At 38.2% G+C, this 12,415-nt stretch overlaps 1 protein-coding gene across 17 annotated transcripts in view; it reads right to left on the bottom strand.

Annotated features, from left to right (window-relative positions):
• Positions 1-8,697: 8,697 nt before the first annotated feature.
• The window catches only part of LOC123989556 (transcription factor 4-like), a 474,938-nt gene continuing 471,220 nt past the window's right edge, over positions 8,698-12,415 (bottom strand). For all 17 annotated transcript variants that reach the window (XM_046290648.1, XM_046290653.1, XM_046290654.1 and 14 more), the window contains one exon: positions 8,698-12,415. This exon is cut by the window's right edge and continues 229 nt beyond it. The gene's annotated coding sequence lies outside the window, so the exon portion shown is untranslated.

Raw genomic sequence — 12,415 nt, 5'->3', positions numbered from 1 at the left:
GCCTCCGATGGGCTGGTTTGAAGAGAAGCAACTCCAGCACACAACCTGTTCGGACATATCTACCAATCTGAAGACAAAAAAGTTATAATAAACAACAAGAACAATAATAATAATAATTATAACATAAAGATAAAAATTAAAACAAATAGAAATACAACAGAAACTGAAAACATAATTAAGAAAATGTAAAAAGAAAAGAGAAAGAATAACATAAAAAGGCTTTGAGGCACTCAGCCACATACTGGAAAGAAAGTGTAACTGTCATTTTTTGTAATTTTAAATTTCCTTTAGAATCACTGCTGCAGGTACAGTACGTACGGATGGGACCCTCCGTCTGACTATAGCCCATCATGGAAAACACCATACAGTTTCGTCTCAGTAATATGGGAAATAACATCTTTTAAATAGTCAAATAAAGTAACAAAATGTTAAAATAATCTACAAACTGGAATATTTAGAATTGGACTTTTATTTTCTTCTTTATCTTCTTCCAAATCTTATTTCCTCAATATACCTGGTATAAAAGGATTGCCCCTGCAACAAAAAAAACAAAAAAACAAGCCAAATATATTTTCATTTATTTTAAATGTAGTTTCTTCTTTTTTTTGCTCCTCTCTATCATGATTGGGTGCACTAGTTTATTTCATAGCAAAAGAGCACTAGACAAAGGAGGCCAAAGAACAAAACGCCAGGCACTGATCCACGGTAACTCTCTGCTCGCTCTGTTTGTTCTTCACTTTAATTGCATCACATCGTAAACGAGGAGAATGAAAAAGGCCACAGTTCATATATTTTCACCCTTATACACGTAGTACTCTGAAATGAACATGTTTAAACCAACCAATCACGGCACAAGGATGAATAAAATCATACACAGCGAGAAGTAAAACAATGAATAGCAAGGTAAAGAGAGTAGCCATGGTGCCACCTGGTGAATGTCTTCTAGACCTTGCAATATTTTTTATATATGTGTATATAAATGTATATATGTTGTACTTTCTATGGTTAATTTAGATGGAAAAGGGTTATATTTTCCATTCAATGTAAAAATGAAAAATTGAAAGGAGCCTGTCTTCTATTTCACCGTGTTAATCTGTAGTGAGTTTCACTGTGTTAATCTGTAGTGAGTTTCACTGTGTTAATCTGTAGTGAGATTCACTGTGTTAATCTGTAGTGAGATTCACTGTGTTAATCTGTCGTGAGATTCACTGTGTTAATCTGTCGTGAGATTCACTGTGTTAATCTGTAGTGAGATTCACTGTGTTAATCTGTAGTGAGATTCACTGTGTTAATCTGTAGTGAGTTTCACCGTGTTAATCTGTAGTGAGATTCACCGTGTTAATCTGTAGTGAGATTCACCGTGTTAATCTGTAGTGAGATTCACCGTGTTAATCTGTAGTGAGATTCACTGTGTTAATCTGTCGTGAGATTCACTGTGTTAATCTGTCGTGAGATTCACTGTGTTAGGGCTCTATTCAATCCGCATCATGGGTGTTCAGTTTTACACCCTGATTCAAGTATAAAGACAATGTTCCCACTTTAGCAGAGACTGCATTCACGGTCAATGGGGTGGCAGATTGCCTAGTGGGTGCGGCAGGTAGCCTAGTGGGGAGGCAGGTAGCCTAGTGGGGAGGCAGATAGCCTAGTGGGGAGGCAGATAGCCTAGTGGGGAGGCAGATAGCCTAGTGGGGAGGCAGATAGCCTAGTGGGGAGGCAGATAGCCTAGTGGGGAGGCAGATTGCCTAGTGGGGAGGCAGATAGCCTAGTGGGGAGGCAGATAGCCTAGTGGGGAGGCAGAGCCTAGTGGGGAGGCAGATAGCCTAGTGGGGAGGCAGATAGCCTAGTGGGGGCAGGCAGATAGCCTAGTGGGGGTGGCAGATAGCCTAGTAGCCTAGGGGGAGGCAGATAGCCTAGTGGGGAGGCAGATAGCCTAGTGGGGAGGCAGATTGCCTAGTGGGGAGGCAGATTGCCTAGTGGGGAGGCAGGTAACCTAGTGGGGAGGCAGGTAGCCTAGTGGGGAGGCAGATAGCCTAGTGGGGAGGCAGATAGCCTAGTGGGGAGGCAGATAGCCTAGTGGGGAGGCAGATAGCCTAGTGGGGAGGCAGGTAGCCTAGTGGGGAGGCAGATAGCCTAGTGGGGGTGGCAGATAGCCTAGTGGGGGAGGCAGATAGCCTAGTGGGGAGGCAGATAGCCTAGTGGGGAGGCAGATAGCCTAGTGGGGGCGGCAGATAGCCTAGTGGGGAGGCAGATAGCCTAGTGGGGAGGCAGTGGGGAGGCAGATAGCCTAGTGGGGAGGCAGCTGGCCTAGTGGGGAGGCAGATAGCCTAGTGGGGAGGCAGATAGCCTAGTGGGGGTGGCAGATAGCCTAGTGGGGAGGCAGATAGCCTAGTGGGGAGGCAGATAGCCTAGTGGGGAGGCAGATAGCCTAGTGGGGAGGCAGATAGCCTAGTGGGGAGGCAGGTAGCCTAGTGGTTAGAGCGTTGGGCCAGTAACCGAAAGGTTGCCAGATTGAATCCCGAGTTGACAAGGTAAAAATCTGTCGTTCTGCCCCTGAACAAGGCAGTTAACCCACTGTTCCTAGGCCGTCATTGTAAATAAGAATTTGTTCTTAACTGACTTGCCTAGTTAAATTAAAATAAAACGGTTCATTGGTCTGCTCAATTGGAAATTACTTTTACATGCATTTTTTATTTTATAAATTTTTTTGTGTCTTTTTTTCCTATACTTTTACCCCTTTTTCTCCCCAATTTCGTGATATCCAATTGGTAGTTACAGTCTTGTCCCATCTATGTAACTCCCCTACGGACTCGGAGAGGTGAAGGTCAAGAGCCATGTGTCCTCAGAAACACGACCCTGCCAAGCAGCACTACCTCTTGTCATTTCATTAACGGTTCCGTAACGCTTCAGCTTTACAGATCGAATAGAGGCCTGTCTGTAGTCAGTTTCAGCTTTACAGATTGAATAGAGGCCTGTCTGTAGTCAGTTTCAGCTTTACAGATTGAATAGAGGCCTGTCTGTAGTCAGTTTCAGCTTTACAGATTGAATAGAGGCCTGTCTGTAGTCAGTTTCACTGTGTGAGTCTGTCGTCTAAATGTGAAATCAAACATGATCGAAGACAGAGTATCTAAACCACAGGAAGAGAGTATCTAAACAATATGAAGAGAGTAACTAAACCATATGAAGAGAGTAACTAAACCATAGGAAGAGAGTAACTAAACCATATGAAGAGAGTAACTAAACCATATGAAGAGAGTAACTAAACCATATGAAGAGAGTAACTAAACCATAGAAGAGAGAGTAACTAAACCATATGAAGAGAATAACTAAACCATAGGAAGAGAGAGTAACTAAACCATATGAAGAGAGTAACTAAACCATATGAAGAGAGTAACTAAACCATATGAAGAGAATAACTAAACCATAGAGAGAGAGAGTAACTAAACCATATGAAGAGAATAACTAAACCATAGAGAGAGAGAGTAACTAAACCATATGAAGAGAGTAACTAAACCATATGAAGAGAGTAACTAAACCATATGAAGAGAATAACTAAACCATAGAGAGAGAGAGTAACTAAACCATAGGAAGAGAGTAACTAAACCATATGAAGAGAGAGTAACTAAAGCATAGTTAGAGAGAGTAACTAAACCATATGAAGAGAGAGTAACTAAAGCATAGGAAGGGAGAGTAACTAAACCATAGGAAGAGAGAGTAACTAGACCATAGGAAGGGAGAGAGTAACTAAACCATATGAAGAGAGTAACTAAACCATAGGAAGAGAGTAACTAAACCATATGAAGAGAGTAACTAAACCACAGGAAGAGAGTAACTAAACCATAGGAAGAGAGTAACTAAAGCATAGGAAGAGAGTAACTAAACCACAGGAAGAGAATAACTAAACCATAGAGAGAGAGAGTAACTAAACCATATGAAGAGAGTAACTAAACCATATGAAGAGAGTAACTAAACCATAGGAAGAGAGAGTAACTAAACCATAGGAAGGGAGAGTAACTAAACCATAGGAAGAGAGAGTAACTAGACCATAGGAAGGGAGAGAGTAACTAAACCATATGAAGAGAGTAACTAAACCATAGGAAGAGAGTAACTAAACCATATGAAGAGAGTAACTAAACCATAGGAAGAGAGAGTAACTAAACCATAGGAAGAGAGTAACTAAAGCATAGGAAGAGAGTAACTAAACCACAGGAAGAGAATAACTAAACCATAGAGAGAGAGAGTAACTAAACCATATGAAGAGAGTAACTAAACCATATGAAGAGAGTAACTAAACCATATGAAGAGAGAGTAACTAAACCATAGGAAGAGAGAGTAACTAAACCATATGAAGAGAGTAACTAAACCATAGGAAGAGAGTAACTAAACCATATGAAGAGAGTAACTAAACCATAGAAGAGAGAGTAACTAAACCATAGGAAGAGAATAACTAAAGCATAGGAAGAGAGTAACTAAACCATATGAAGAGAGTAACTAAAACATAGGAAGAGAGAGTAACTAAACCATAGGAAGAGAGAGTAACTAAACCATAGGAAGAGAGTAACTAAACCATATGAAGAGAGTAACTAAACCATAGGAAGAGAGTAACTAAACCATAGGAAGAGAGAGTAACTAAACCATAGGAAGAGAGAGTAACTAAACCATATGAAGAGAGTAACTAAACCATAGGAAGAGAGAGTAACTAAACCATAGGAAGAGAGTAACTAAACCATATGAAGAGAGAGTAACTAAACCATATGAAGAGAGTAACTAAACCATAGGAAGAGAGAGTAACTAAACCATAGGAAGAGAGTAACTAAACCATATGAAGAGAGAGTAACTAAACCATATGAAGAGAGTAACTAAACCATAGGAAGAGAGAGTAACTAAACCATAGGAAGAGAGTAACTAAACCATAGGAAGAGAGAGTAACTAAACCATATGAAGAGAGAGTAACTAAACCATATGAAGAGAGTAACTAAACCATAGGAAGAGAGAGTAACTAAACCATATGAAGAGAGTAACTAAACCATAGGAAGAGAGAGTAACTAAACCATAGGAAGAGAGTAACTAAACCATAAGAAGAGAGTAACTAAACCATAAGAGAAGAGAGAGAGAATAACTAAACCATATGGAAGAGAGTAACTAAACCATAGGAAGAGAGTAACTAAACCATAGGAAGAGAGAGTAACTAAACCATAGGAAGAGAGAGTAACTAAACCATAGGAAGAGAGTAACTAAACCATAGGAAGAAGTAACTAAACCATAGGAAGAGAGAGTAACTAAACCATTGGAAGAACTAAACCATAGGAGAGAGTAACTAAACCATAGGAAGAGAGAGTAACTAAACCATAAGAGAAGAGAGAGTAACTAAACCATATGAAGAGAGTAACTAAACCATATGAAGAGAGTAACTAAACCATAGGAAGAGAGTAACTAAACCATAGAAGAGAGAGTAACTAAACCATATGAAGAGAGTAACTAAACCATAGGAAGAGAGAGTAACTAAACCATATGAAGAGAGTAACTAAACCATAGGAAGAGAGAGTAACTAAACCATAGGAAGAGAGAGTAACTAAACCATAGGAAGAGAGTAACTAAACCATATGAAGAGAGTAACTAAACCATAGGAAGAGAGTAACTAAACCATAGGAAGAGAGTAACTAAACCATAGGAAGAGAGTAACTAAACCATATGAAGAGAATAACTAAACCATAGGAAGAGAGAGTAACTAAACCATAGGAAGAGAGTAACTAAACCATATGAAGAGAGTAACTAAACCATATGAAGAGAGTAACTAAACCATAGGAAGAGAGAGTAACTAAACCATAGGAAGAGAGTAACTAAACCATAGGAAGAGAGTAACTAAACCATAGAAAGAGAGTAACTAAACCATAGGAAGAGAGAGTAACTAAACCATAGGAAGAGAGAGTAACTAAACCATAGGAAGAGAGAGTAACTAAACCATAAGAAGAGAGAGTAACTAAACCATAGGAAGAGAGTAACTAAACCATAGGAAGAGAGAGTAACTAAACCATATGAAGAGAATAACTAAACCATAGGAAGAGAGAGTAACTAAACCATAGGAAGAGAATAACTAAACCATATGAAGAGAGTAACTAAACCATAGGTAGAGAGAGTAACTAAACCATATGTAGAGAGTAACTAAACCATAGGTAGAGAGAGTAACTAAACCATAGGAAGAGAGAGTAACTAAACCATAGGAATGGAGAGTAACTAAACCATAGGAAGAGAGTAACTAAACCATAGGAAGAGAGAGTAACTAAACCATAGGAAGAGAGAGTAACTAAACCATAGGAAGAGAGAGTAACTAAACCATAGGAAGAGAGAGTAACTAAACCATAGGAAGAGAGAGTAACTAAACCATATGAAGAGAGAGTAACTAAACCATAGGAAGAGAGTAACTAAACCATACGTAACTTGATTGATTGACATGTGTCACCATTCATGGTGTCTAGATGCTAGACTGAAGAAATCCCTTTCATCAATGAACCTTCCAAACGTAAAGTGAACTATAAAGTATACTCTTAAAGTGTGTCCACTCTTATCATTGCTCGACAAGTAGTTTTCTTTCTGAGGGCTGACTATACTGATTATCTGGTCAGGTTAAACTTTTGATCCAGACTTAAATCTATTTAACTTTGTGGTTTGTATCATATGAAAAAATTCGATGGAAATGTCATCACCAGGAAGTGACACCACCCGGAAGTGACATCACCAGGAAGTGACACCACCAGGAAGTGACATCACCAGGAAGTGACACCACCAGGAAGTGGCATCATCACCCTGGAGACCTAGGCCTTTGATCTGGGTCGGAAAAAAATGTCTGGTAGTGGATGTTAAATGGCAAACATCATTACAAAGCAAAGATGACCCTATGATTGTTGACTTTATTATTTTATTTTTTTTTTTTTTCATTCAATTTTACAAAAAAAATGTGGAAGGGTTTCTGCTAAATCAGTCACACACACACAGCCATGTGAGTACATATCCAGTCTGTCTGGGACTTGTTTTCAGTCTATACTTAACCAATGTCTGCTTCGGGACTGTAGAATTCAAACAGACAATAGAGAACATAATGCATAAGGGAACGCCCTAATACAGAGGGTTGAGTGACTATATACTATTCTCTTCGTTGCCAAAAATAAATAGAAAAAAAACAAAAAAACATTGGGCCTTTACTTTTGTTCTCGAAGCTCAATAATTCTCCTTCAAGGGCAACACGTTTCATAACGAGCAAGATTTTGAATTTAAAGTCTCTCTTTTTTTAGGACATTATTATTATTATATTATTTCCCGATGCATTCAACAAATTTTTTAAAATTATTTATCCTATACATTATCACCCAGGTGAACAAATGACAAGTGCTGACGTAACTGATATTATTATGGCAATGAATGGTCAGAATAGTAATGCTGTAAATGATACACAGCACATGGGTTCAATCACTGAAAAGAAGAAGACCGCATGATACGTACGTGAGACGTCTTTACGTACAACCAGGAAAAGAAAACTAAATACGTGTTGCCTTTTTCTGTAAACACAACAGGGATAATAACAACACAGTTACTGCAATCATTGATATTTTTTTACGTCAATTACATCTTACAAGATCAAAAAATATTAGCGCTTATAACGACAAGATCCAATCTAATAAAACGTATTTATCCTAGGTCCTATTGAAATAGCTGGAAAAACACTGGTCCTATTGAAATAGCTGGAAAAACACTGGTCCGATTCAAATTGCTGGAATTAGCTGGAAAAACACTGGTCCTATTGAAATAGCTGGAAAAACACTGGTCCTATTGAAATAGCTGGAAGTAGCTGGAAAAACACTGGTCCTATTCAAATAGCTGGAATTAGCTGGAAAAACACTGGTCCTATTGAAATAGCTGGAAGTAGCTGGAAAAACACTGGGAAATAATAGACTGAAACGGCCTATTTAACTTTATGGGGAAATAGCTAGATTGCAAAAATCGTCCATTTACATTTCTATGTTCACGTCTAATTTTCAGATGCTAGGGGCTCGTTTTGGTTTTTGGACAATCACACGTTTAATTACCTGACAGGGTACGATTTCTAGCTAAGGGGCCAAACTGTGACTCTGACCCATACATGCTTAGCACCACTTGAATACAGCTAGAATATACAGTATTTCCCTGCAGACAAGAGTTCTGTTGTCTATCAACGAGTCATCGTGGTGCAACACTGAGACAGCGCATAAAGATTAGTGAGTTGAATACTAAACCATGACACACGTACAGTTAATAGCCGTTCATTTTTTAATTAATATTGGCACCTGGCTAGAATGACCAGGCACATTACAAGCAGAATACAACGGATCAAATCAACTCAATCATTTCCCACTCTCAGCTATTCGCCCCCCCCCCCCCCCCTCCACCAAAGGGACATGAACCCTGTGTGCTATAACTACTTACACATTTTCTTAAAAAATACAATGAAAAATGGCAATGAGCATGGAGCATGAAAATAATATTATATACCTTTTTGATTTCCAATTACCCCCCCCCATCCCATTCTTCAACAAAAGAATCCCGGAAATATAAACAAACCTTTTGGGGGAAAAAAACTGAAAATGATACTGAAGCTTTTGACCTCACTACAATTTCAATGTGACACGTTTTCAACACACACCGAATTTTACTTTTTTTTTCTTTTAACAAAAAACAAACTGATACAATGTATTATCTAAACACAAAATAACAACAGTCTACATGTAAAAATATAACTTTTACATACACAATTTCAAAATAATGGTACGTTTGCATCTGTTGCATACAATTTACAAATGTCTGTGTGTTTTCTTTGACAGCTGAATAGCAATGAGTGGAGGATGATGGGGGAACTCCTGTCCCTTTTGTCCAGTCAGGGGTGCCATAGTCAGTCATTGTGATGTCACGGGCACAGCAGAACAAGTCATGTCTCTCTAACACTTGAGATGCCTCTTCAAACCTTCATACCCCATTAACACTTGAGATGCCTCTTCAAACCTTCATATCTCATTAACACTGAGATGCCTCTTCAAACTTTCCACCCATCTCTAAGAAAATAATTAATCTGACCCAAAACAACCGTTCCTTTTAAAACTGGCACCTTCCTTATTTATATATTGTATATATTTGTACATTTATATATATTGATTTTCAAATAGATTATTTTCCAGTTTCAGTGCCTTGTGTTGATTGGATAACATAAACCACTTTTAAAAACAGCTGCTGTCCAATTTTCATAGGGCAGCAAGTCGTGGTTTAGTATTTTTTTCATCGACACAGAAACCAGAACAGACAAAGAATAAGAGAAAGATTAAAAAAGAGAAGAAGTTGTGTTTTACACATACAACCACACACTGGTACTGAAGACTACAGGGGCTCACGGACAAGCCAATATTGATAAAAAGCTGATAGCTATAATACAACGCTCAAAAACAGACATGTCGTTCACAATGGAAACAGGCTGCAACTTGGAATAGAGGAAGGGGTGCTGAAACTCGGGGTGCTGGGGCCGCCAGGGGGCTCAACTGACTAAAACAAGGTCCATTCAGGGACACGCCTTCTAATTACATGTAAGCATACAGTACAATTAAATACAGTTTATCCCAAAATACTTTTTTTTTCTTTTTACTGTTTTTTAAATTCCCAGGTCAGAAAAAACCTGACTGCATAGACCTAATAACTAACAGTTCCCTAAGCTTGAATCCTAAAAAGTTCAGATAACGTCCGTCTCCTCCTCATCGCATTTGAATGATATGAACTCTAAAAGGCACATTGGTAGAAGTGAATGTTAAAATTGCATTTCTGGGGTCTTGGGGTGGTTTTAGGGGTCAGGAAGGGAGATCTAGGGGAACAGAGGGGGATGGGAAGTGCTAATCCGGGGTTTAAAATCAGGCAAATCATACAAGGTGATGGACTGCTCAGATTCTGGGATATACAGTACATCCCCCTCTAGCTGTGCCTTTCCATTGCATCGTCATTATCAGGAAGTGACATCACCTGGGAGAGACCTTGACCTTTGAGTTGGGTCTCAGAAAATGGTTGAGAGACTTTGCTCTATTCTGACCTGGTCTGGGAATCTCTGTGTGACAGACGAAAGGATACATATCCCCCCCCCCCTTTATTTTATCTCCTTCTTTCTCTCCTTCCTTCCTTCCTTCCTTCCTTCCTTCCTTCCTTCCTTCCTTCCTTACCTCCTTCCTTCCCTCCTTCCTTCATCTTCCTTGTAAAATGAAGTAAGGAAGAGTAACACTACCAACGGCCATGCCCTCTAATCACAAGGTTTCATTTGCTCACGCAAAGGAGTGGCCAATGAAAACACATTTCAATCGGAATCAGGACGTTTGCTGGTTTCGAGTGGCTAGAAGATGTTTTCCCTCCATCTTCTCTAGCAGTGTTGGGGGTAACGAGTAACGCGTTAGAATACTCAAATTACTTCTTTTTTTTGTGGTAATGAGAAACTTAACGTATTCGTTTTTCAATTTAAGAAATCAGATACTTAAAGTTACTTTTTCAAATAAGCGAATCGTTACTTTTAAATATTATTTCCCTTGACAAATTATTATATGAAAATCCCTTCCCCATAAATTCACGCTCTTCTTGTTTCTTCAAGAACGTTGTGGCATGAAGCTATCAGGATGGCAGAGCCACCAGCCTTTACCACGTGAAAGTGTTCACATGATTTAGAATTGGAAAAAGAAAAGTAAAACAACAACATAATAATAATAATAAAACGCAAACTGTGCCTCGGGGCGAAGCGCCTGTCAACTTCAAATATCAAGAAGCACATTCAGGCCCAGCTCAGCTCCACAAGACCGGTGGAAAAGGACCCAAGACATCCGATTGCTGTTGATGCTGAGGAAGATTGCGCTTCTGCTTCCAAAACAGCAACATCTAGATGTATGTTTTGTTTAGACCTGTCACCCCGAGAAAACTAAATGAACATGGGATGCGTCTTTGATGATTGTAAGTAAATTCATTTGATTGCATGCCATTTATTTCAATGCATTATTATTATTATTATTATTATTATTATTATTATTATTATTATGTTTAAGGATTACTCTGACAGTTGCATTCGCGGTTTGCAGTTTACTGTTATTAAAATGTTCACGTTAACATTTCAAGTCGGGCTTGTTGTAAACTTAATAGTCTTTATTATTATCTGGATTTAATATGTCTATTTCGTTTCATAAAGCTGCCTAAATGTTGGTTTTGATTTATGGTGCCTTGGATTTATCAAGATACAATTGAATTGTGATACAACACTTTTTTTTTTGTATTTATCAAACATTTCGATAGTTTTAATATGGAATTTCGTTAGAACACTTGGACATTGTCCATAAATCAAAACCAACATTTCGGCAGCTTTAAAGAAACGAAATAGACATATTAAAGGCAGAAAATAAAGGCTATTAATAAGTAGGTTTTTATATCTTATTTGATCTCTCCTTATTATCATAATGTGTATACGTTTTTTTCCTTCTTTCACGCATTTTTTTGTTGTTGTGTGGAACAGTTACAACAACCAAATAATAATGCTATTTAAAAAATAACACATTGTTTATTGCAAAATACACGGTTCAATTTAGTAAAACAACTGAAACAGCTATCATGGTAATCTGCGCTCCCATGACGTCGGATGAAATCATTGTAGCACCAATTAGTAAATAGGCAAGCCACTCTCTACTGGGCATAACAACGACCAACACGCGCAATACATTTTCAGAGAGTTTTCTGGGGTTTGGTAACGCAAAAGTAATGTAACGACTAAACGAGTTACTTTCCACAGTAAGTAACGCTGTAACCTAACGCGTTACTTTCCACAGTAAGTAACGGTGTAATGTGTTACTTTTTAATGCCAGTAACGCTGTAACCTAACGAGTTACTTTTAAACGTAACATTCCCCAACACTGCTTTCTAAGTATACAGCCAACTTAGAGCCCAAAAGTGTTATCTGAAAATGTATCTGTTCTGTTTTTTCGATTAGAAGTACACATTTTTTTTAAATAATTATTGCATGTTTTAAAAAATGTCTTGAAATTCTACATAATCTCAACTTCTTTTTTATACCCCCTCCCCCCAGACTGACTGATTGATTTTTCATATATATCTATTTAACTTTAAACATCAAGGAGGAGTTCAGGCACGACTGCAAGAGTTTCCACAGTGTGGAGAAGATTGCCATTCAGTTGAGACAGCAGCTGAGTCCTGTAACATTGTTCACGTGTTAGAAATAGCCCCCCTATCATCACGTAGTTGCATCAACTTTTATTATTTTTTTTGTGATTTTTTTTTTCTTTAACATATATAATATCATTTTTTTATGTGATTTTTTTTTGAGGGGGGGAATGCTGAAAATACGAAACAATATAATAAGAAAACATAT

This window comes from Oncorhynchus gorbuscha, linkage group LG11 (genome assembly GCF_021184085.1).
Source record: "Oncorhynchus gorbuscha isolate QuinsamMale2020 ecotype Even-year linkage group LG11, OgorEven_v1.0, whole genome shotgun sequence".
Taxonomy (NCBI): Eukaryota; Metazoa; Chordata; class Actinopteri; order Salmoniformes; family Salmonidae; genus Oncorhynchus; species Oncorhynchus gorbuscha.
This window is presented reverse-complemented; position numbering and strand designations above follow the sequence as displayed.